Genomic DNA, 23,599 nt, shown 5'->3' with positions numbered 1-23,599 from the left:
AGAAAAAGCGCGTTAAATAATTATCCGCGATGCCTATTGTTAGAATAATACAAATCTATGACCACAAGGAGGGTGATCAAATGTGTTGGTGTTCTTGTAGTACTTCAGCCAGAATATAGGAGTCGTTAGCAGCCCATTTTCTCAGCGAAAATCCGCCCTCCGTGCATAGGCTGCGCAATTCCCTCTACAGCGAGGTGGCCACCTGTGTAAAGTTAGCCCCGCACTTTTTGAATTTTATATTTTTGTTAATTGTGCTGCATTGTGCTACGTTTACGCTGATTTGTGCCGCAAACCGTAGCTTAATAATTCCAACCATTCTTTAGAAATTTAAAAAAAACGAAATTTGCGATAGCCCAGCATTTTTTGAATTTTTATTGATTGTGCTGTATTGTGCTAATGTGTGCCGCAAATTGCAACTCAATAACTTGAGCCATTCGAGAAAAAAAAATTACTAGTCCCACACTTTGTCCCAATCGAGTTCAATTTTTTTAAATAAATTAACATAAGTTTGTGCCGTATTGTGCCGTTAAGTAAACTTTGTTATCTTATTCCATTTAGCTAAAAAAAATCGTAAAGTTAAAAGTAATTTTTTTTTTTCGAATATGGTTCAAGTTATTGAGTTGCGGTTTGTGCATACACTAGCACAAACGTAGCACAATACAGCACAATCAATAAAAATTCATGCAAGGGCAAATTGATAAAATCAGTAAATAGATCATTTTGAATCCTACAACATTGATCTGAAACATTTTCTCATAGCTTCACTATTTTCAGAAATAATTGGCTGTTTCCAGATTTTTAAACCACGCTGCTTATTTATAACGTATAATAAAAAATATAAATATATATTTATTAATGATTGAGAATCTGTCGCAAAATTGAATAAATTATAATTGTAATTTTTGTATTACGAAGAACCATTTATATTTGTATGTTTGGATAAAATTAGATTCTCAAAATATTATTCAATTTGAATTGTTTATAAATTAGAATTTAAAAATTTTTATCATATTTATTAAGAAAAATTCGTGTTGAAATTCGATCGACAAAAATTCATAATTATGAAAGAACTACGTAAATTTGAGACATTTTAAGTAACTACGTCTTTCTTAAACATTAAATAAGAAATATGATGTCGAACTTATCACATATACTTTGATTTCCTTTTTCTATGTTGTATATTATTACATCACAATATATCATACTTACTGGTTGTTCAAATATTTATTGATGCCTATAAAGAATATATTAGGTGGCAATGATCGTTCTAACATACGCCATATAATGGATCCTATAATGTTGGAAAAAAAAATAATTTAGTATATTTAAAATGCAATACGTAATGGAATGAATCTGTAATTAAATAGAAAGTTTGTGTAATTAAATTGAAGTAACTAAAGTTATAAAAGATTGTTGAATACATTTCAACGAAAAAAAAATTTATAACAGATCTATAACGGATTAATAAAAGATAAATAGTGAATGATTAAATTGAAAAGTCAAAAAATTGAAAAGTCTTATGTTTTACTGTATTATGTTTCATAATTTTTGTGAAGTCGTAGATAAACACACACGCACATATAAATATATGTATTTTTTATAGTATATATATATATATATATATATGTATGTATTTTTTAATACTATATATCCACAAAATCTTTTAAATGTTACTCAGAAAGATGATCTGTATAACATATGACAAGGTCAATAATATTTTTGCAGGAGTTGATCATATGTAAACATTATCCTAAATTTTTTGTATAATATTATAATATATAATTTTTTAAAACTATATATATATACATATATAGTTTTAAAAAATTATATATTATAATATTATACAAAAAATTTAGGATAATGTTTACATATGATCAACTCCTGCAAAAATATTAATGACCTTGTCATATGTTATACATATCATCTTTCTGAGTAACATTTAAAAGATTTTGTGGAGACTGATCATATGTAAATATGTACCATAATAAATTAAATATTTTACAAATCAATTTGCTTATAATCTTACTTTTTATGAAATTAACATTTAGAAATTTATGATAATTTTTTCAATTATTTATTTTAATGTTACTCGTATATACATACCTTTGACATGGGAAAGAGAAAAGTAATATTTTTCAGGATAAATATTATATTTTACAGTAGAATCTATAACCATATATGAGTTTAGATCGAGTAGTTCATGTCGAACTTGAATTATAAACAAATCCATTACATGGGAATTTGGCAGAGCCTAAAAGCAATTCAATACAATCAAGATTATAATTAATGAAAAAGAAAAAGCTTTTGGTACATATATAAAATAGTTATTATGTACTAATGTTAAAAATACAGTTTGCATGTAAATTGTTTGTATGTAAATTGTATGTAATTTGTATGCAAATTTTTCCATAATAATTTTAATATATAAGCAAACATTTATTTCTTATTAAATTCATTTAATCAAATTTATAGAAATTTAAAAGACACAATTGTCATTTTTTATATTTAATAAATAAAAAGTTTTGCACAAATATTTATCAATTGTCTAGATGGCTAAACTCCCAGATAGCAAAATGCTGCTGATAGCAGTATGCCAGCAGTATAACAGCAGATTCAATCATGAATTTGCAGCAGATATCGCTCAGCTGTATCCTCATTAAGTTTCTTTTTTCCCAACACGATGTGCCAAATATGATGTGATGGCAGAAATGCAGCAGAAATGAAGCACAGTGTTTCGTCATGATATGACAGCAGAAATTCAGCAGGATCTGCGCGTGCAACCTGATGACAAATTGACAGCAGAAACTTCACAAGATTTGCGCTTACTTTTATTAATGTTATATAAATGCAACAAAACGGATTACAGGTGCTAAATAACAATATATTATCGGCAAGTTAATTAGAATTTTCTTAGAAAATGACATATATGTAATATGTTATACCGTAGTTATATCTCATATAGCGAAGGAGTAATTCAATTTAATTAAATTAATAATAAAGTAAATGATAAAAGTAAATGTAACTTGTAAAATTTGAGATGTAATTTATTTAGAATTAAATTCTTGCTTTATGCCTCAAATAGGCAGTATGAATAATTTTCAATTTATCATATTGATTCCAATCAGTTTAATAGTCTGACTCTCATTTGCTTGTATCAGATATCAGAAATTAAAGTAAGATAGAAATTAAAATGATAATTACTATACTTTTAGTCTTTTATTCATATTCGTGACTTTATATACAGGGTGACCCATTTTAACTTAGGCAGCCAAATAACTTGAAAAATAAGCACACTACGAAAAAATGGTTACAATCAAAATTTCGTCATTTCGAGGGGGACGTACAATGACGTTAAAATCAACCCCCCCACCCCTCCCCCTGGGGGGTGAGGGGGGGCAAGTTTGAAATCTTAAATGAGAACCCCTATTTTTCATTGCATATTCTTGTAGCTTATCTCGAGAGCTTTCCAAAACACTATAATTAAGTACCTTTTTATTAAGTACTTTTTGAGTTATAAGGCTTGAAATAATTTCTTAATTTTACATAAACCATAAAATATCTAGTAAACCATTCATTTTTCGATTATCTTACCTTCATACTTTTATGTACAAAATAATGAGAGGAATCAATTGGTGTAAAGAAAACATACAGTTGTTTTTAAGAAAAAATATGGAATTGTTAATTGCAAATTACATATTTTTTCTTAGAAACAACTATGTGTTTTCTTTACACCAATTGATTCCTCTCATTATTTTGTACATAAAAGTATGAAGGTAAGATAATCGAAAAATGAATGGTTTACTAGATATTTTATGGTTTATGTAAAATTAAGAAATTATTTCAAGCCTTATAACTCAAAAAGTACTTAATAAAAAGGTACTTAATTATAGTGTTTTGGAAAGCTCTCGAGATAAGCTACAAGAATATGCAATGAAAAATAGGGGTTCCCATTTAAGATTTCAAACTTGCCCCCCCTCACCGCCCAGGGGGAGGGATGGGGGGGCTGATTTTAACGTCATTGTACGTCCCTCTCGAAATGACGAAATTTTGATTCTAACCATTTTTTCGTAGTGTGCTTATTTTTCGAGTTATTTGGCTGCCTAAGTTAAAATGGGTCACCCTGTATATTTCTGACAAAAATTCAATTACAAGAAAGAACAGCTCACGTAGCGGTAAGTGAAGGAACTATCGAATCATGCAAACTCTGTTCCATTTCTGCCATCAATCTGCTATCAAAGATTGTACGCAGATCCTGCTCAATTTCTGCCGACAATCTGTTGTCAAATTGCGTCGCACAGATCTTGTATTTAAAAAATTAAATGTCATCATATGACGGCAGAGCATGCTGCATTGCTGCTGTGTTTCTGCGGTCATAGCGTGCTTGCACAAGTTTGATATTTCTGATGAGATTTTGCTATTACACTGTGACAACAGATTATGCGTACTCTCAGTATGCATTCTGCCGACACATTATTCCAGCATTGACTTGTTCTACTTATGCTGATAAAACTCTGCTTTATTTCTGCTGCATTTCTATTATTACAACGTAACGCACGTTATGCTCAACTTTTGCTGTGTTTCTGACAACATTAACTGAAACGGCATATTTTGCTAGAATATTGACAGCATTCTGCTGACATAGTATGCAGCACATAAATTGCAAAACGTACTCTATCCGATTTTACTATCTGGGCTGTTAATTGTTGTTTTGCTTGTGTATTTATAGAATTCGTAAGATAAGACAACCTTCTCAAGGATATATTCTTGAAGATACACTATAAAGCCTTCGTTTAACCATTGATGAAACCAATAAGGTGGATTTAACAGATTGCCAATATATTTTTGTGTCATCCTACGTGCTATTAAGCGTGCAATTCTCATTTTGCGAGCAACAGGATCTAGTTCTTCATCATAAATTATATCTGTTTCTCTAAAAACAATTTCGCATTGTAAATGTATCAAAAATTTTGAATAGTAATATAATTTTTTACATAAATTGATTATAATATAAATTAATTATAATCTATTTTTATAATTATGTATATTACCTGTAAAAAACGAATCCTAAAGTCTGCTTAACTTCATCTTTTAAATCAGGGATTGCAACATGATCCACTTTTCTCTCGGTAAAAAGAAGGGCCTTTTCAAGGACTTTTCGAATTATTCCAATACTTTTCTAAGTACATAGTAACATTTTCAGCAACATGTAGTGCAAATTTTACATGCGGTATCAATTTTGATCTGCACCACATGCTAGTTGCATTATTCAAGTTGGTGAGTCTATGAAAACTGGATTCCATTAATATTACATTATTTATAGTGAAAAAAGACTTGTAAAAATATGTTAACATCATATCATCTTCCATCAATTTAGATTCTCGTATCGGCATATTTGACAAAGCCTTGTAACTTCTTGTATGATGCTTTATGGAAATATCAAAAGTAATTCTTAATTCTGGTTTGTTCCAAAATGGTAATATTTGCTGTTCCTTTGTCTGGATGCCTGTTATGATTAACCACCTGCCATATATTAACGACATGCTACATAATGACTACATTTAGACAATTGTGGGCAGAAGAATGTACAAAAAGCACAAATGTACCATTATTTATTATTGATAATTCAATATTTTTACTTACTCTTCTGATCTTCTCTGTACTAGTCCATATCTATCTATGTACAGAGTTGCGAAAGTGTCTGTTACGAATTCAATAGGTATACTAAACTATACATATATATACAGAATATATACAGAATATATACTCCACATAATAAAACATCATTAACGTGAAGCAAAATAATGTTGTTATCATCTATTGAATGATGAAAATAATGATCTTGTTTCGCTTCATAGATGACTCTATTGTTAATTTGCTTTAATTCCCATTTGTTTATACTCATCCAAGACGGCACATGAAAACCGATATAGTCTGTTTTGTCATTAACATAAATAGTGATTTCACATTCGCCAAAAAGAAACATAGGAAAAGAAACAAATTGAAATTGTACGTTATAATGTATTGGCATATTTTCCGATAAAATGTAATTTGATACATTGCGCCTCGTGTTTTCTCTTTGATTTTCTTCATCGATAAAATTCGCTTTTGCGATTGCAACGATGTATATTAAACTTCTTAATAATAGATTCAAGATTATCATGTTAAATTTCTGTTGAATATCTGTAAAAACGTTTCTTTATTAAAAATAAGTGATTTAGAAAGGTGAGCAAATCGATTGATTTTTATGTGAAAAAATATGCAAGTGAATTAATTGACACCAAGAAAACAACTTACAATTTCAATTTTAAGAAAATTCAATTATTTAAAGAAAAATTAAAACAATATAGTGTATTAATGAATAAAGCAATTATTAAAAAATATAATATTTATTGAAACGACATATTAAATATTTTCCTTAAATTTGAATATGAAGAATGTATTTTTTTTTTTAGAAGACATGAAACATGTATTTAAATATTTCGAAAAAAAACAAATACAAGGAAAATGGAATTCCTGTTTATTTTTAAGATTTATCATGCTTAGTTATCTTTAAGATTTCTTCTAATGTAATTATATATTTCTATCTTGCATATTATGGCATTCTACATACATAATGGGTTTTAAAAATTTTTGAATCTCTTTCTTTTATATATATATATATATATATATATATATATATATATATATAAACAAAAAATGAATATATATATATATATATATATATATATATAAGCAAAAAATGAATATATATATATATCTGTGTGTGTGTTTGTTGAATTTAGATATATATATAAGCATTAAAATATATGAGAAATAAGAAATATTCTCAATAACTGGATTTTATAAGTAATATGGATTGTATGTTTATTAACATTTTGTTTTGAAAATCAATTTGTCCCTTTTAATCTTAAGTAAGAAATGTATCAAAAACTTACGAACAATAAACATATAACGGAAATTAAATGTCAAATATTGCAAATTAAATCAAACATTCGGACAAAACCCTAAAAAGAATTATATTAGTATTTCTTAAAGTACGTTTTTTCGAATAAAATTAATCATAAAAATTTCGAATTAATTTTTTCATCGTTTATTCTTCATTCATTCATTACATATCCAATTTAACATATCTTATGGATTCTAGGTATTCATTTTAAAAAAATTTCTAAAAAATAAAACGCTAATATTAAAAAAAGTATTGGCTTAAGTTTTACGTTTTCTATATGTCAAAATAATCAAAATATGCTACACATAAATTAAATCAATAATCACATAATATTGCGTAAATGTTTTCATTTCCATTAACTATAATATGTGCAAAAGATAGAAACAGTAATATAGAAGTACAAACAGTATAATAAAAGAAGTTAGTCAATTTGAAAAGTAAAGAAAAATTTTGTTTATAAAATAAAATAAAAGCGTTGTCTGTTATTACACACATTTTTGCACATTTAAAGAAAAAGAGATAGAGGAATATTATATTAAATATTTGTTTTTTGAATATTTATTATAATGACTTACTCTATGAATTGAAATAGCCACAGGTTTAATACCAAAATCCTGAACATTCAATCGCGATCTTACCACTTCAACAAACTACCATAGACTGACGGCGTTGTCGGCATCTTATATTTACCTAATAGTAAATATTTACCTAATAGCAAGGTACGAATGTCATGTAAATATCACCTTGTTTATACATAACATTAGGAGTTTGTTACTCATCGATAGAAGTCAATATACGTACTTGTTTAGTCCTTGTATTTCGTTTTCATGAAATAGTACTTTTATTTATAAAAATAATTTATCTAGAGAAGCATTTGCGAAAAATATCAAATAAGGAGTTGTATTTCCCCTTTCTTTCTTTCTGTCTCTTTCTCTCTCCTCCCGCCTCTCTCTTTCTATATATATATATATATATATATATATATATATATATATGTATTATATATATATATATATATATATTTTATTTTTTTTATTTTTTATGTGTTACATAAAGTTATGAAAAACATCTTTTTTATAAAGAATTATCTCTTTTCCAGAATTTAGTATAAAATAAATAAGAGACAGGTGCCTGTATTGTATCATTTAAAATATTTTACGTTTGTGCGATTAATTTTTACGCAAGTCAATATATCGGTTTCGATCGTTTCATTGTATGGCTGAAGATTTTTCTTTCACATAGAGTTAATTCTAAATTAATTGATTACAATAGAGAGATTGAGGATGCCATTCATCATCATGATAATATACAGTTATTAAAGAAATACGCCAGTTATATAAACCTAACATTGAATGAAATATTATAATTAATCGATTTATAGCCTTTCTTTTAAATACATATGTTTTGAAAAAATTTACTTCTTTCAAATTTGAATTACATATTCTCATCGATCATACTTCGGTCATTTCACTTCGATCACTTCGATCATTTTCGCAGACGATTTTTCAAGATTGTTTTAAATATCTTTTCGACGAATAGAATAACGTTTCATTGATCCAGAACAGAGAAATATTTGCTTCCTTTATTCTAACTTGAACAATTGAGCGCTACTCTTCTTCAAATAGGTTTTCGAATTCATCCCAACAGTGTTGCAATGTACATACTTGGATTTTTCACGTAATCGCGGCAACAATAACATGTCAGCAAAATTGTCGGTAATTTTCAATTGTTCATTATTTCCTTCTAGCTCATGAAAACAAAATAATAATATATAAAATGATTGCAAAAATATAAAATACTTCCTTTTTTGAGAATGTGTTTACTCAATTTATCGAATTTTTTAATACAAAGTTTATTTCAGTAGATTAATAAGCATTTAGTTAGAAAAAATTTTTATAGTAGAGTGCAGGGAATTAACATTATTGATCCTAATTATATTTCAAAGTTCGAAGATTTATTAGAGAGTAAACAAAAATTAATACAAGATTTTAAAATAAAAATATCAAAAATTCCATAGTGTCGCTACATTTATTAATCAAATAACAATTATTATTAAATTTCATTCCAATGCTTAAAAAAGGCTATTGAAGTGATTACCTGTTTTTTTCTTGTATGCAATCTCTTTTAGATCGACGTAATGTTAGATAATGAAACATACAGAAATAAGTAAAATTTCCGAGCTTTTCAACATATCTGATTCTGCATGTATATTGTAGAATCCAGAATCAGGATTCATAAGTAACATCAGAATACGAGGATGTCATATTAACATTTTCCACATGCTCGAAAAATTAGTAATGAACGGAATTTTAATCTTACTGGTATAGGTTTAATCTTATAGTTACTCTGTATATAGATAGATCATTCCTAGAACGACACTTCTCTAGCTTTAATATACTGCGGTGATATCCAATATCATTTCTAATTCCGGAATATTCAACTGATTACAAAGTCTGAATTTTTATTTTTTTATTATGGTGATTACAATGATAAACGCAATATAAAAATAATATAATGAGCGTTTTTGTTTTGATGAGTGAAATAAAAATTAATTGCTTCTAATGTTCAAGGAAATAATTATTTCTATTTTATATCACATTGTTCTAATATTACGAGCAATAAACGGAATAATCTGCGTTTATTTTGATGTTGTATTTGTTATTAGGCAATGTTTCTTCATGACAAAGAAAAAAATATAAGAAAAAAGCGTTAAGCTTCTTCACTATTCTAATAATTTCTTTATATCAGAGATTTTTCAGAAACATTCATCGTATGTGTTTTGAGTTGGTCGATTTTGACTGAAGAAGAAGAGTTTTAAAATTAAAAACAAAAAACATTTTCTTTCTCGACCTCCGCTAATTATCAATGTTTATAAAGAACAAACCGAACTTTGAATTCATTAATGCCAAATTAATATCACTATATTTTCGATAAATACTGATTCGATACGAACATTTAATTAATCTTTGTTATAAATAATGTTGGGACTTATAAGTACTGCTAACACATTTATTATATTGTATTAATAAGTAATTTCATTATATTGTACTAGCCTATATATATTAATAACAACTTCATTCAAATAAAAAGGCATGATTATTTATTTATCTCTCACTCTCACTCTAAAATTAAAAATTGAAATAGTATACTAAGTCGCAAAAATACTAAATTTTATCCTTATATCTATCTTAAATTGTTAATGCATATTTAGTAATAGCATATACATATAGTACATAAGATGGTCCATTTTAAAAAATGCACGTCGATAATTTTTCAACGAAGCATTTTTAGCAAAAATGTTTCAGATAAAAGTTGTATGGTTTCCAGGGAGACATAAGATGGTGCCATTAGTTTGACCTTAAAGAATCACCTGAAGGTCACGTGAAATTCACCTTCAATTTTTTAAATGGGACACCGTATATGCTTTTGCATATTCTTGTGGCTTATCTCGAGAGCTTTTCAAAACACTATAATTAAGTTAGTTTTCATTAAATACTTTCCGCGTTAGGAGGCTTAAAATCATTTTTTAATTTTACATAAACCGTAAAATATCTTGTAAAATATTCATTTTTCGATTATCTTACCTTAATATTTTTATGTATAAAATAATAAGAGAAATCAATTGGTGTAAAGAAAACAGTTCTTTTGAAGAAAAATTAAATCGATTAAAGTTTTGAAGAAAAAGAAAAATCAATTAACAATTACATATTTTTTCTTAAGGAGAATTTTGTATAATATATACGGTGTGTATTTATCACTCTCTAAAATATGAATAAATTATAAAAGCTTAGAATAGCAAAAATATTTTTCGCATCATATAATAAATTTGCATTTTTTATATTCAGCTGTTAAAGGATTTAAAGTATTTTTATCCTGTACAATTTTTATCCTGTACAATTTTCATTTAATCCATGCAATTGGAAGACATCAAAGTACTCGAAGTGCTTCATTTGGCCAAAAAGGTATAATACAACAAAACAAGTTTAATCGTGATAAAGATTTATCCTTCTACACCAGTCATTAGTTAAAATTGTTATTCAAATTGTTATTCCTGCGGATAATGGAAACTGGCTTAGCTCAATCCTTATTCATATAAAAGTTCATCATATATATATATATATATATATATATATATATATATATATATATTACATTTTATATGTATTTCTTTTCTAATTCGTAGATTTTGCGACATGTCATCATCACAAATAGCGCTCGCGTTTAAAGTCAATTCCGTTGTATAGATAAATGTGAATCGGTCTTGATGAGAAAGATCGATTTTTTATTATTATTACTGTGCAACGTTATATATTGAAAACTAAAAAAGAAAACTACCAGTATAAAATTCCTATAAAGATTTTGTTTCGGACATTTCATTATGAATTTCAATATTAAAGTGAACTTTGAAGAAACCATAATTTTATCTGTTGTACTATATTTACAAATGATATGTATTATATTTATTATTTTATTTCCATTTTTAGTTCCATCTTAAAATTTCTATAATAAATTTTCTAATTTGTTTAAATTTATTGTTGATTACATTTTTAAGTTAGAGGATAAATATAAATAAATTTATAAAGATGCTATTCTCCTTCCGAACCACTATTTTTTGTGATATACAAAAAAATATATTTGTCTCTTTACAACAAAATATAAAATTACGAAGTTTTAAAAAATATTGCATTTTCTCCGAGTATGGAATAATTTCCAATGATTCCAAGAAAATAATTTAACAAATATATGATAACGATAATTACGATGGAATACAAAATCTTAGATTTATATATACCGGAACTTTATTATTTTGTATATTGCGAATCCTTATAAATTTTATAAATATTTTAAAGTTGAAAACTTGTTGGAGATGTAATTAATGTATAAAAAGGAAATGTATGCGTGCGAGAAATAGAAAAAAGAATGGAAAGATATAATATTACGTTGGTATAGATTGTTTATTTTGATATGAGAGAAAAAGAGAGAAAGAATTACTATGTAAAATCAAATCTGGTGTCGAAAGAATATAAGAATAAGAAACACAGATATACAAAGGCGACCGAAAGAAACCGAAAAGATATATTACTATATTTTAATTTTAAATATATGTACATGTGATTGTGTATTTTGTAACCATTTTACGAATAGTTCAAACAATATTTTACAAATAATCCTAACAATATTTGTTATTTCGTTGGACTGTTATTGGTTTTATGCATTACAAACATATTGATATCTGAAGAAAAAATATAAAAACAGGAAAGAAGAATGTTTTCTTTTGAAAAATAAGATGGACAGAATATATATTTACACAATTACATACACCTTGACTCGATGTGACATAATTATTTGTTGCTAAAGTGAAAATAAAGCCATTGATAATAGTTCTTATTCCATTATTTCTCATACTTCTTATGTTAAAAGTAATAAAAATGATCTTTTATTATGTATAAAAAATCATTAAAGTTCTCGTAATAATTTGCATATAACATGAAAACATTTTTAATTCTCCCGCGGATCCCCGAGAAACGAAGCGAGTCGGAAGAGGATTCGAGAGAAGGAGAGAAAGAGGAAAGCAAAACAAACATGTCGTGACTTTGATGACCAGGTATGATAATGTGTACAACTCGACGAAGTCGACACATTATTCATAACGCTTTCAACTTTTAAACGCATGTGACCAAAGCCATAGACACTTTGTTTTCATCGTCATCGTCACTTTGCTGCGTCGTCTTGTACAGTGACTTTTTCTATCCCAGCATTAACTGCAGCTGCTTAGACCGATCGTGATAACTACGAGGGAGCTCTACGTTAAGGTATTATTCATAAATAATCGTTAACAGGTTATACCTAGTTAGCAAATCGAAAAAAACGTATTTTTGGGAAATTAAAAAAAAACTGTTAGGTATTTTTATTTCAGCAATTCTTTATCATAATGTATATCTATCAAAGAAGTTTTCATAATTTTTTCAATTAAAATTATCGAGAAATGTAGACACAGTAGTTATTTTCCAGAGACATCTTTTTTCGGAGGCGCTTGGCGGTGAGCAAGATTACTCGAGCTGGATCATCTGAAATAAAAAATTCAAAAGAATTTAACTTTCGTATGAATTGATCTAGTTCGTGAACGAAAATTTTACAAAAAATTGATTTTTGATAATGTGACAGACGTTTATGCAACGAATTTTTTGTGTTAAAACTTTTCGTTCTTTTATTAATAAAAAAAAGGTTTTATCAAAATTAAAATCCCTTCGTTCACGAACTAGATCAATTCATACGAAAGCTAAATCCTTTTGAATTTTTTATTTCAGATGATCTAGCTCCGAGTAATCTTGCTCACCGCCAAGCGCTTCCGAAAAAAGATGTCTCTGGAAAATAGCTACTGTGCCTACATTTTTCGATATTTTTAACTGAAAAAATTATGAAAACTTCTTTGATAGATATATATATATTATGATAAAGAATTGATGAAATAAAAATACCTAAAAGTTTTTTTTAAATTCCCCAAAAATACGTTTTTCTCGATTTCATGATTAGGTATAACCCCTTAAGGAGGAGATATCAGATATTTGATACGCATCCTCGAAGGAGGCATGTCTTTTCTGACATGAAATTGTGCGCCGAGAATTTTCTCATCGTGTAGTTCTCCGAGAGAGATCAAAGAGATATTATAGTTCAATATGTAGTTTAATACACGAACGTGATCATGTACCTCTAGTTATTCATTCTCGAGTCGATATTTCGAATTCTTTCATTTGAGAAATATTTCTTAATATGAATTCAGTTGATAATTAAGATTGCTAAATTATTTTCGTGATTCTGAAATTTATGAAAAATGTTCGCGCGAAAATAAATGTAAAGTATGTATGTAAAATACGCATCAAGTGCATTCAATAAGCAAATGAATAGATTAAAAATCCAATAAGATTTGATCAAATTCTCTAACAATTTCCATTGTAATTTAAAATTTAATATGTGCTGATGTACGCCGTTGTAATCTATATAAATCCTATTATTATAGATTATATTCTAATCAACAGAATATAATATAAACTTAAAGATTCTCTGGATACATGTGAGATGATATATATATATATATATATATATATATATATATATATATATATATATATATATATATATTAGATATAATTAATCATCAGAAAATTCATGAAACTGAGAATGTCTCGGTTATGCAATCAGTGGAAATTACAGAATCGATGGTTGAATATTATGAATTTATAGTTGTGTACGTGTGCAAAACTGTAATCTAATTTTATTTTTACATTAGTATATGTCCTTCAGTTATAGAATTTTGCCCTTCTGCGATTTGAAACATTTTGATTGAAGCAAACAAGTTCTTATATCTCTATTACTTGCTTTACATACTATGAGAATCATCATGTTAATCTGGCATTGCATGATCAATTAAGTGCTTCGGCACTAAAATTTAAAAAAAATCAACAAATGGAGTTAATTTTTAGCCCGTGGATGGCTCATATATATTTTTATAACTTGATTTGCAGAATTCGTTATTTGAACAATACAATTTTATATTTTATTTTTTTCTTTTAATTATTAAGATCAACATAAGGATTACATAAAGAGAATGTAATTCTCGAACTTTTGCGCACGTAATTTCTTTTCAAAACTAAAATCAATAACTACTAGAACGGGAGAGCAGTTGCCGAGAGACCTAAATTCTGGCTTATACTAACAAAATGATATGATCAACCTTAGAAACAGCAGTTTATTTGTCATGATAATGTTTCTCGCACGCTGACGATTATGATTATAGAATCCGTTTGATTCAATTGTACTTCTTATAAAAAAGAAATAATTTACAATTGATACAATCATTAATTTTTGAAATTTATTCAATTATTATTAAGATACATTAAGAAGTTATAACACAATTTAAATTTAATTTTTTTATTGTTAATGATTTATATAATTTTTTTAAAGTAAACGGAATTTATATGATTCAAGAAATATTAAGAAATATATATACCATTTTTTACACTATTTTTATTGTAAAGTATTATTAGAATAAAATTACCATGTGATCGTTATAATTTGTTGTACCGTTCAATTCATTCAAACTATTACAAATTTCACTGTATCAAATTTGATCGAACCATTATGTAACCTCAATTTAATGAAAATTCTCAAGAGATACAGGCAATACAGACTCGTTTTTTATATATTTTAACACTATTATTACACTATCTGATTATAAATATTTTAAACTTATTTATATTTTGAGTCCAAAATATTTATGATAGAAATATTAATAAACATATTTTAAGTAATTAAAACTAAATTGCATTTTTTTAAATATTTGTAATCACAACTATTTTTTATTATTTTTATATATTAATAAATGTATTATATAAATATAAATATATTATATATCATATAAATATATCATATAAATATATTATATAAATATAAATATATTATATTTTTATATATTCAAAATATATTATATATTAATTTTTTTTCCATTTTATCGTAAAAGTCTCCTTTACGATAAAATGGAAAAAAATTAATATATAATATATCTTTTAATGTCTCTTTTAAAAAATTTATTTTCTGTTTTGTTTCAAATCTGTGTTTTCCGACAAGCAAAATATATATATTAAATAATTTTATTTTCTAGAATTGATATAGCATCGTAATATTACTAACGGAATCGGAAAACCGAGTAAGAAAGGTCCGATAAGATTGCAATCTCAATTATTATTAAAATTTAAGAAGAAAAGCACTAAACGCGTATCCGTCATGCCTGTTGCTAGAATAAATGAAATCATAAGGAAATTTTTAAGCTCAATATTCTCACTAATAATTATTATTATCTTTATCTCATGCATACCAAGTAAGATAATCATTTGTATAATAACTTCTATAATAATTTGTATAATATTAGATTTTATTCAGGTCATACTTATAATCGAAAGCACTTAGTTAAATGATAGAACTTAATGATTGTGAGATTTTTACATTTTCTTTCTCTTTTTCTTTCAATATTTATCCAAAAGTATAAAGAATATAAATATATGTATAAAGAATATAAAACAATTTATTAAAGAATAGCTCTAGAAAAATATAATATTCTAAATCTATATAGAGTAAAAGTAACGTGCACGAGCATGCATAATACAAGCTTATTGCACACATGGATACACTTTTACTAATAATGTATATACTATATATATATATATATATATATATATATATATATACATACGTTATATACATACGTTAATAAGCTAAATTAATAATGATTATATATAATAACTTTATGTTATTTTTTGTAAGAAAATTAATGTACCAATTATGAATTTTGTTTTATTAATAATATTATTAAATTTGTATTCCTTCGTGAAATGGAAAAAACAATGTTGATAAATTAATAACAAGAGTCATCTCAATTTATAAATTAAATTAATAATATGATTTATTTTTTAGTCAGTATACATAACCTAACTTATAATAATAAATATACTAATTTCAATGAAACAAATAACATATCGACTCATAATGAGGATGATGTGGAAGAAGAAGTACTAATTAATTTTTTGGTTGTGTTTTTAAAAGTATGGATGTATACAAATTGTGTCATATGCTCCTTACTTTTAGGATATTTCTGCTGGTAAATTTTATTTTTATACTTAATTAAATTAATGGAATTGTAATAAATGTATTATTAGGTGTATGCTTCTCTGTGTATACACATGTATGGATGATTGTGTAATATATGTGTGTGTAGGAAGGGAAAGAAACATGGATGAGTGTTACATACATATGTATATATTAATGCAGTATAAGAAAAGAAAATTTTGATTTAAATTCATAACATTGATACAAATATAAGATACAATTGTCATTTAATAATTATATAGATATTAAAATCATTATAAGTATGATATTATCAATATAAGTATAATATTAAAATCAATATTTAAGTTTTTCGAAAAATGCTGTGCTATTTTATTATAAAAGTTATGAATAAGATTCCGATAAATATCACTAATTTTATAATTATTTTATTGTCAGTCAGTATATGATTACAACAATCAGTAGTCAGTAGTCAGTAGTCAGTCAGTATATGATTACAACAATTTTATTGCAATAATTATTAATTGATACGTTACAAGTATTGATTAATTTATTATAAATTTTCATTTTATTAAAAACATTTTTTTAACTGTATAATATTGAATTTTGATTACAAATGTAGGAGGAAAACTACACTATATTACTACCTAAATAACTTGAATAACTGGTTGTTTCGCCGCAATCAAAATGAAGCTGCCCATTATCGAGACAATAGTTTTACTTGGATTGGACGAGAGACTTCAGTATAATACGTAAGTAAAGTAGACCAATGATAAGTAAATTATAAACGGAAAAGTAATCTTAAATCTATACTATAAAGAAAAGATAATCTTAAATCTATACACTATTTTTTAAGACATAAAAATAAGAATAATGTAACCAAACAAATATGAATATCATTAAGAACGTATAATGTTTTAGAAATAAATGATTGAAATATAAAAGTATATTCTAACATGGCGTACACAAATTTAAATTTATATAATTATGAAACGTAAATCTAGAAACATTTTCTTTCTTAAAATGTTTTGTGATAGAATTTGGTGTTAATAACATTAATAAATATTTCGTTAAAAATGATGCTGAAAATTTTCTTCGGCAAACATTCATTCATATACTATCAACATTTTACAATTCCACCGAAGATATTTAAAAATTCCTAAAGTATTTATTTCGAATTTTGTGACACAAAGTAATAATACTAAAGCTATCCAAATAGCAATAAGAACATTAGCAAAAACTTTGAGATTGAGCCTTATAAATAAAAATTTAAAGGCTTTAAATCGATAGATGTAAATGGATAAGCGGAAAAATATTATTTTTAGTAATTTATTTTATATACAAATTGTTATAGTTTGGAAAGACAGCGTTTTTAAATCTATGTTAATGTGATTTCCTTTTATTTTCATCCATATGATAAACAGAATATGTTTCTAAATTTGTCTCGTTTTTTATCATTATTAATTTTATATATATATATATATATATATATATATATATAAAATTAGAAATATATATTACTAATTTTTTTTTTATTTAGGATAATTCCCTTTTAGGGATACATGTTCTGTGTTTTGCTTACATCGTGTTTTACATCTACACCTTTTCTATATTAATTTATACACTTATTTCTTGACTCAGTTTTTCTCTCTCTTTCCTTTTATTGCACAACTTCAGCATCCATTCTATTCCTTTTCCGTCTTCTGCCATTATAAATTCTTCGCTCGGATTGGCTGATCTTGATTCCGGGCAATCTCTTAATATATGGTGCCATGCTTCCTCTCCTCTCTCACACAGCCTGCACATTTTTTTGCCTTCCTTCTCCCAGTATCTATTACCTTTCCATTTGTTTCCGAATCTGAATCTTGCGTTTGTTTTCAACTTTGTGCCTTTTCCTTTCCACTCTAAATATTTCGCTCTTTCACTTGTTTTCCATCTGTTGTATTCTTTCGTTGATTTCGATCTCTCCATCTTCCTTTCTCTCTCTTCCAATTTTTTCTTTTTGTAGTTGGTTGTCCATTCTTCTATCGTGTTTTCTTCTTGTTCCTCTCTTGCTTTTTTCATCCACTGGTTTAATCCGCCCTCCTTGTAAAACATCTGCATCCTTCTGCCCATTGTGTACCCTCCCATATCGCTAATTTCCCTTCTGCATTCTCTCAGTATTTCGTTATCAGTCATTTCTTTTATTTTTTCTTGGTATTTTAGCGCTCTTCCTCCGGCTTCTATACTGATTTGTTCTATCTTTGTTTCTTCTCTAATTATGTAGCCTGGCGTGCATCTGTCTAAGTCTAATATCCATCTTATGTATCTCTCTTGAAGTGCTTCAATCTCCTTCCATTCTTTCCATCCCCATATTTCGACTCCGTATAAGAGTATGCTTTTGACCATGACATTAAACATCATCATTCTCCTGTCGAAGTCTCCTCCAAATTTCCTTTCGCCTATCCCCTAAATCTGTGCCATGGCTGCTGCTGCTTTTCTTACTATGTCTTTTACATGTGCTTCTTCGGTGTTGCATTTCTTAAATGTAAATCCCAGATATTTGAACACCCTGACTTCTTCTATCTTGCTGTCCTTCCATTTCCAGTTCCTTTCCTGCTTAATTCTCTCTTTCTTACAAAAAACCAACATTTTGGATTTATCTGCATTTAGAGTCAGTTCCTTTTCTTCTAAATATCTTTCTAGGCTTTTCAGCATTTTCTTCATTTCTCTTTCCGTCTCCGCCATCATCGCTAGGTCGTCCGCGTACGCCAAAGTGTATATTCTCCTTCTTTCCAGTCTTGCACCTCTGTTCTGTCTTTTCTTTATAAAGTCCTCCAATCCGCAATAAATGTTATGAACAGGAGTGGGCTCAATGGGCATCCTTGCCTCAGACTTCCCTCTGTCCAGAACTCCTCTGTACATTTGTCTCCTACGATTATCCTGTTGATTGTTTCTTCATAAATATCTTTTATTCTGTTGATTAATTTCCTATTTATACCGCGTTCTTCCAGAACCTTCCATAGCTTCTTTCTGTTTACCTTATCGAACGCTGCCTTCAGGTCTGCAAAGAAGACGTAGAGTTTTCCCTTCTTTTTCGTTGTCGTTTTTTTCCGCTGTTATTTTCAGTGCAAATATGTTGTCTATGCAACTTTCCCTTTTTCTGAAACCTGCTTGCGTTTCTGGGAGCAGCTTCAGTCTCTCAACTTCCTTCCTCAGTTTTTCTTCCAGAATCATCGTATGCCGTGTCTAGTAATGTTACCTCTCTGTAGTTTTTCACTTCTTTCCTGTCTCCTTTTTTATGTATTGGGTATATTATGCCTACTTTCCATCCTCTTGGCAGTTTCTCTCCGTTCCATATTTTTCCCATTATTTTCCTCAATTTTTCTTTTGTTTCCCTGTCTGCGTTTATCCACACTTCGTTTTTGAGTCTATCTTCACCTGTTGCTTTCTTTTTCTTGAGTCTTCTTATCGCGTTTCTCATCTCTTCCTCTGTAATTCCCTCTCGCTTCTCCTTTGTTTCTTCTTCTCGTGGCACTCCTTGGTTACCTCCTGCTTCTTGCTTGTTTCGTGTGTCGTTATTTCCTCTCGTCACTTCTCTCCAATAGTTCCATGAAGTGTCTTTTCCATTGTTGTTCCTCAATGTTGTCATCTGACTTTTCTCGTCGACCTCTCTCCTTCTTTATATATCTCCATATTTCTGTTTCATTTTGTATCTCTGCGATTTTGGTCTGCTCTCTTTCTCTCTCTTCTTTCTTCTTTGTTTCACAGAGCTTGTTGTGTCTTTGTTTTTCTTCTATAAATTCTGTTCTCTCTATGTTTCCTTTTCTCATTTGTCTGAAGGATCGGTTCAGTTTCGTTTTGCTGTTTCTGCAGTCCTTGTCCCACCAAGGTTTCTTTCCTACATTTTGCGTTTTGTTCTTGACCTTCTTTTTGTTTATTGCTTTTCTGATTTCTTCTGCTAGTTCATCCCATTCTTCTTGGATTTCTTCTTTTTCTGCTTTCCTTTTCTTGAGATTTTCTTGATATATTTTTATTCCCTCTTCTGTCCAATCTTCTATCTCTATCTCTTTTACTTCTTCTCTATTTCTTGTCTCCTCTGTTGTCGCCTTCAGTTTTATCTCTAACGATTGGTGGTCTGATTCAGTCCTTTCTCCTATCTTGAAACTTTTTATTTCTTCCCCTTTGTTTCCGCGATACAAATTGCGTAGTCTATTACTGAACTTCCTTTTGCTCCTGTGAATGTCCATTCTCCCTGGTCGTCGCCTTCCTTATTTCCATTTAGTAAACCTAGTCCCAGCTTCTCTATTTTTTCCAATAGGTCAATTTCTTGTTTATTCATTATTTTATCCTTCGAATACCTCCTACTTCCTTCTCTATCCCATACTAGTTCTCCTTTCTCTGTTGTTCTAGCGTTAAAATCTCCTCCCACTATCATTTTCTTCCATCCATCACCTTCGATTATCTCTTCCAGTTCCTCTAGTGTCTTCTTCTTTCCTTTTCTATTGTAAATTGAGATAATTTTCCATTTTTCTCCGTTGATTTCTATACTGTAACTAATTATTCCCTGTGTTTCTTTTTGTACTTCCATCCTGATGTTTTTCTTCACTCCTGTTATCATACCTCCTACTCCTTTGCCCCTCTTCTTGTCTCTTGCTGCGTACTGTATTACTCAGTTGTATTCTTTTGGCATCAGGACTTCCATTTTTTTCCATCCTTTCTCTTCTATCCACGTCTCCGTGAAGTTAATTATGTCGTACATAGTCCCAAAACTCTTCGTCTTTTTTTGCGATTTCTGCCGTGTTCCAGAACATTGCCTTAATCTCTTTTTGTAATTCCTTGCCGACTTTGCATTTATTTATATTATACTGGGCCGTTTTACTGGGTTTGCAGGACTTTGCCTATTCTGAAAAAACTCTCTCAGTCCTTCCCCTTTCTTCCATATAAAAGTCCTTTTATTGACCATTATTTTCTTGTAGCCTATCTTTCGGTCTCCTCGTTCTCTCTTCAATTTCACAATTTCTGCTATCTCTTTTTGCACATCTCTTTCCTTTTTTGTTAAGTCATTGTCAATGTACAGTTTCTTACCTTTCAACTTACTTTTCTTTGCCAGTATTTCTTTTTTCTGCTGCCAGCTTTTTAGTTTCGCTATAAGCATTCCTCCTCGCTGCTCTCTTCTTATCCAGTATGCGTCCTTCACGTCCGCTTCTACTTGCCGTTCGTGTCTCATCTGTTCTATCGTTCTCTTGGGTGAACCTTCTTTTGATAAATCCTCTCCTTTCAAAGTGATATTGTTCCTTCTTTCTTTTCTCTTTCTTGCCTCCTCTTCCAGTTGTATCATTCTTGTCATTTTCTTCTCCAATTGTTCTTCTTTGGTCTCCTTCAATCTGTTTTCTATTATCCCCTTTTCTTTCTCCCATTCCTCTTGTTTCTTTTTCCATTCTTCTCTTAAGTCTTGTATTTCTTGTTTTATTATTTTATTTTCTTTTTTTATCTCCTCTGTGTCATTTTTAATTGTTAGTATAATTTCTGTTAGTTTATCTATTTTGTCCATGTCTAGCCCTTCTTCGTTTTCTGTACTCTTCTCCTCTTGCGTCCTTTCTGCTGCTTTTTCTATTCTTTTAGTTAAGGGTGACCTGCTCACTGCTCTTGTTTTTTGGAACTTTTCAAGGAGTTCCTTCTCTGTTTTTATCCTATCTTCCTTTTCTTCCCTCTTCCTCTTAAACGAATCGACTATCGATTCGAAACTGTTGCTCTTTGTCTTCCAAGATGCTCTGCGTGGGTCGACCTCCCTTTTCGTTTTGACTCCTTTTGCCTTTCCGGGCCTTCTCCTGTTTTGTTCATTAATGACTCTCTGTCTCTCCTCGCTTATATAGAAATAAAAATAAAATAAAATAAAAATAAAAAGTCCACGTATCCAAGGAGGGATCCTTTTTCTATCTTCTCAATGTAACCGTTTTTGCATTCATCACTTTCTCTCTCCCTTCTGTGACTCCGCAACTGCTGGTCCTCTTACTCAGCATTCACTGGACTGCTGTGGTCCTGGGGATTGCATTACTTTAACGTTTCTTCTTACAAGAGTGGATCACGTAACTTCTCCCTGAACTTTTCGAATCTCTTATAAAATTGCGTGAACGCCAATGAACTGTTTATTTTTGAAGCAGCGGCTTCGATTATTGACACGATATTATTGTTATTGACACGTTCTCTCTTTCCGAGAGTCAATGTTAAGGCGACGTTTTCATCGCTCGCGAGTTCGTCCAACGTCAAACGTCACTTCTTTCGCGAATGTTAATTTGCATATCGCGTCACGGTCTTTATTTGAATTTATTCCATTGTCTTTCGCTATCGAACGGCTCTCACTTGAATAGCTATAAGTAAATTGCAAAAGGCCACGTCATGTTTCGACGCTCTAGGGCACGTATAATATATTTTCAATAATTCTCGTTTCAACGGAGTTTAACACATCCAATTTATATGTCACAGTATTCGCAGTAACTATTCACACAGTCAACGCCCAGTTTTAGACGTAAAGAATTCACTTTACACTCCACAATATGCATTCAAAGGCGGAGCGGCTCGACACACGTCCACACGCCACGACGGCCCGACAACCCCTATATTACTAATATTGTTAAAATAATAAAATAACGTGTACATATATATATGTGTACACGTTTTTATTATACACATTTTATCATTTTAACAATATTAGTAATATATATTCCTAATTTTACAGTTGCTACGTGAAGTTGAACTTTAATTCGAAAAGTTAACATTGATGTTCTGCGCATTATTGCAAAGAGTGACATATCTGTATATATTGATAAAATTTCTTAAGTGCGTTATAAAATCCCATTCTCAACTTCAAATTATTTAGATAACGCATATATTCTTATGCATGATTTTTATATTTTAATAAATAAGATAAAGTAAGATAAATATGTATAATAATTGTGTAATAATGTAAGTATATAATTTTGTTTAGATCGTTCTTTTTACCTTTGTAAATTTTGAGATCTGCATAATTGTGTAATTTTAATAAACAAAAATATT

The 23,599-nt window shown here is 28.6% G+C and overlaps 1 long non-coding RNA gene across 2 annotated transcripts; it reads left to right on the top strand.

Moving 5' to 3' along the window:
- Positions 1-12,593: 12,593 nt before the first annotated feature.
- On the top strand, positions 12,594-23,162 carry LOC112637554. Of its 2 annotated transcripts, none has more exons than XR_003122606.1 (3): positions 12,594-12,759; positions 17,187-17,316; positions 23,030-23,162. It is a non-coding gene; the product is annotated as an uncharacterized LOC112637554 (long non-coding RNA). The 2 variants fall into 2 exon arrangements; XR_003122605.1 differs by lacking the exon at positions 12,594-12,759 and adding an exon at positions 16,470-16,598.
- Positions 23,163-23,599: the final 437 nt, after the last annotated feature.

This window comes from Camponotus floridanus, unplaced genomic scaffold (assembly GCF_003227725.1).
Source record: "Camponotus floridanus strain SB8 unplaced genomic scaffold, Cflo_v7.5 scaffold18, whole genome shotgun sequence".
NCBI classification, from domain to species: Eukaryota; Metazoa; Arthropoda; class Insecta; order Hymenoptera; family Formicidae; genus Camponotus; species Camponotus floridanus.
The sequence above is the reverse complement of the archived record's forward strand: the minus strand, read 5'-3'. Positions and strand labels throughout refer to the sequence as shown.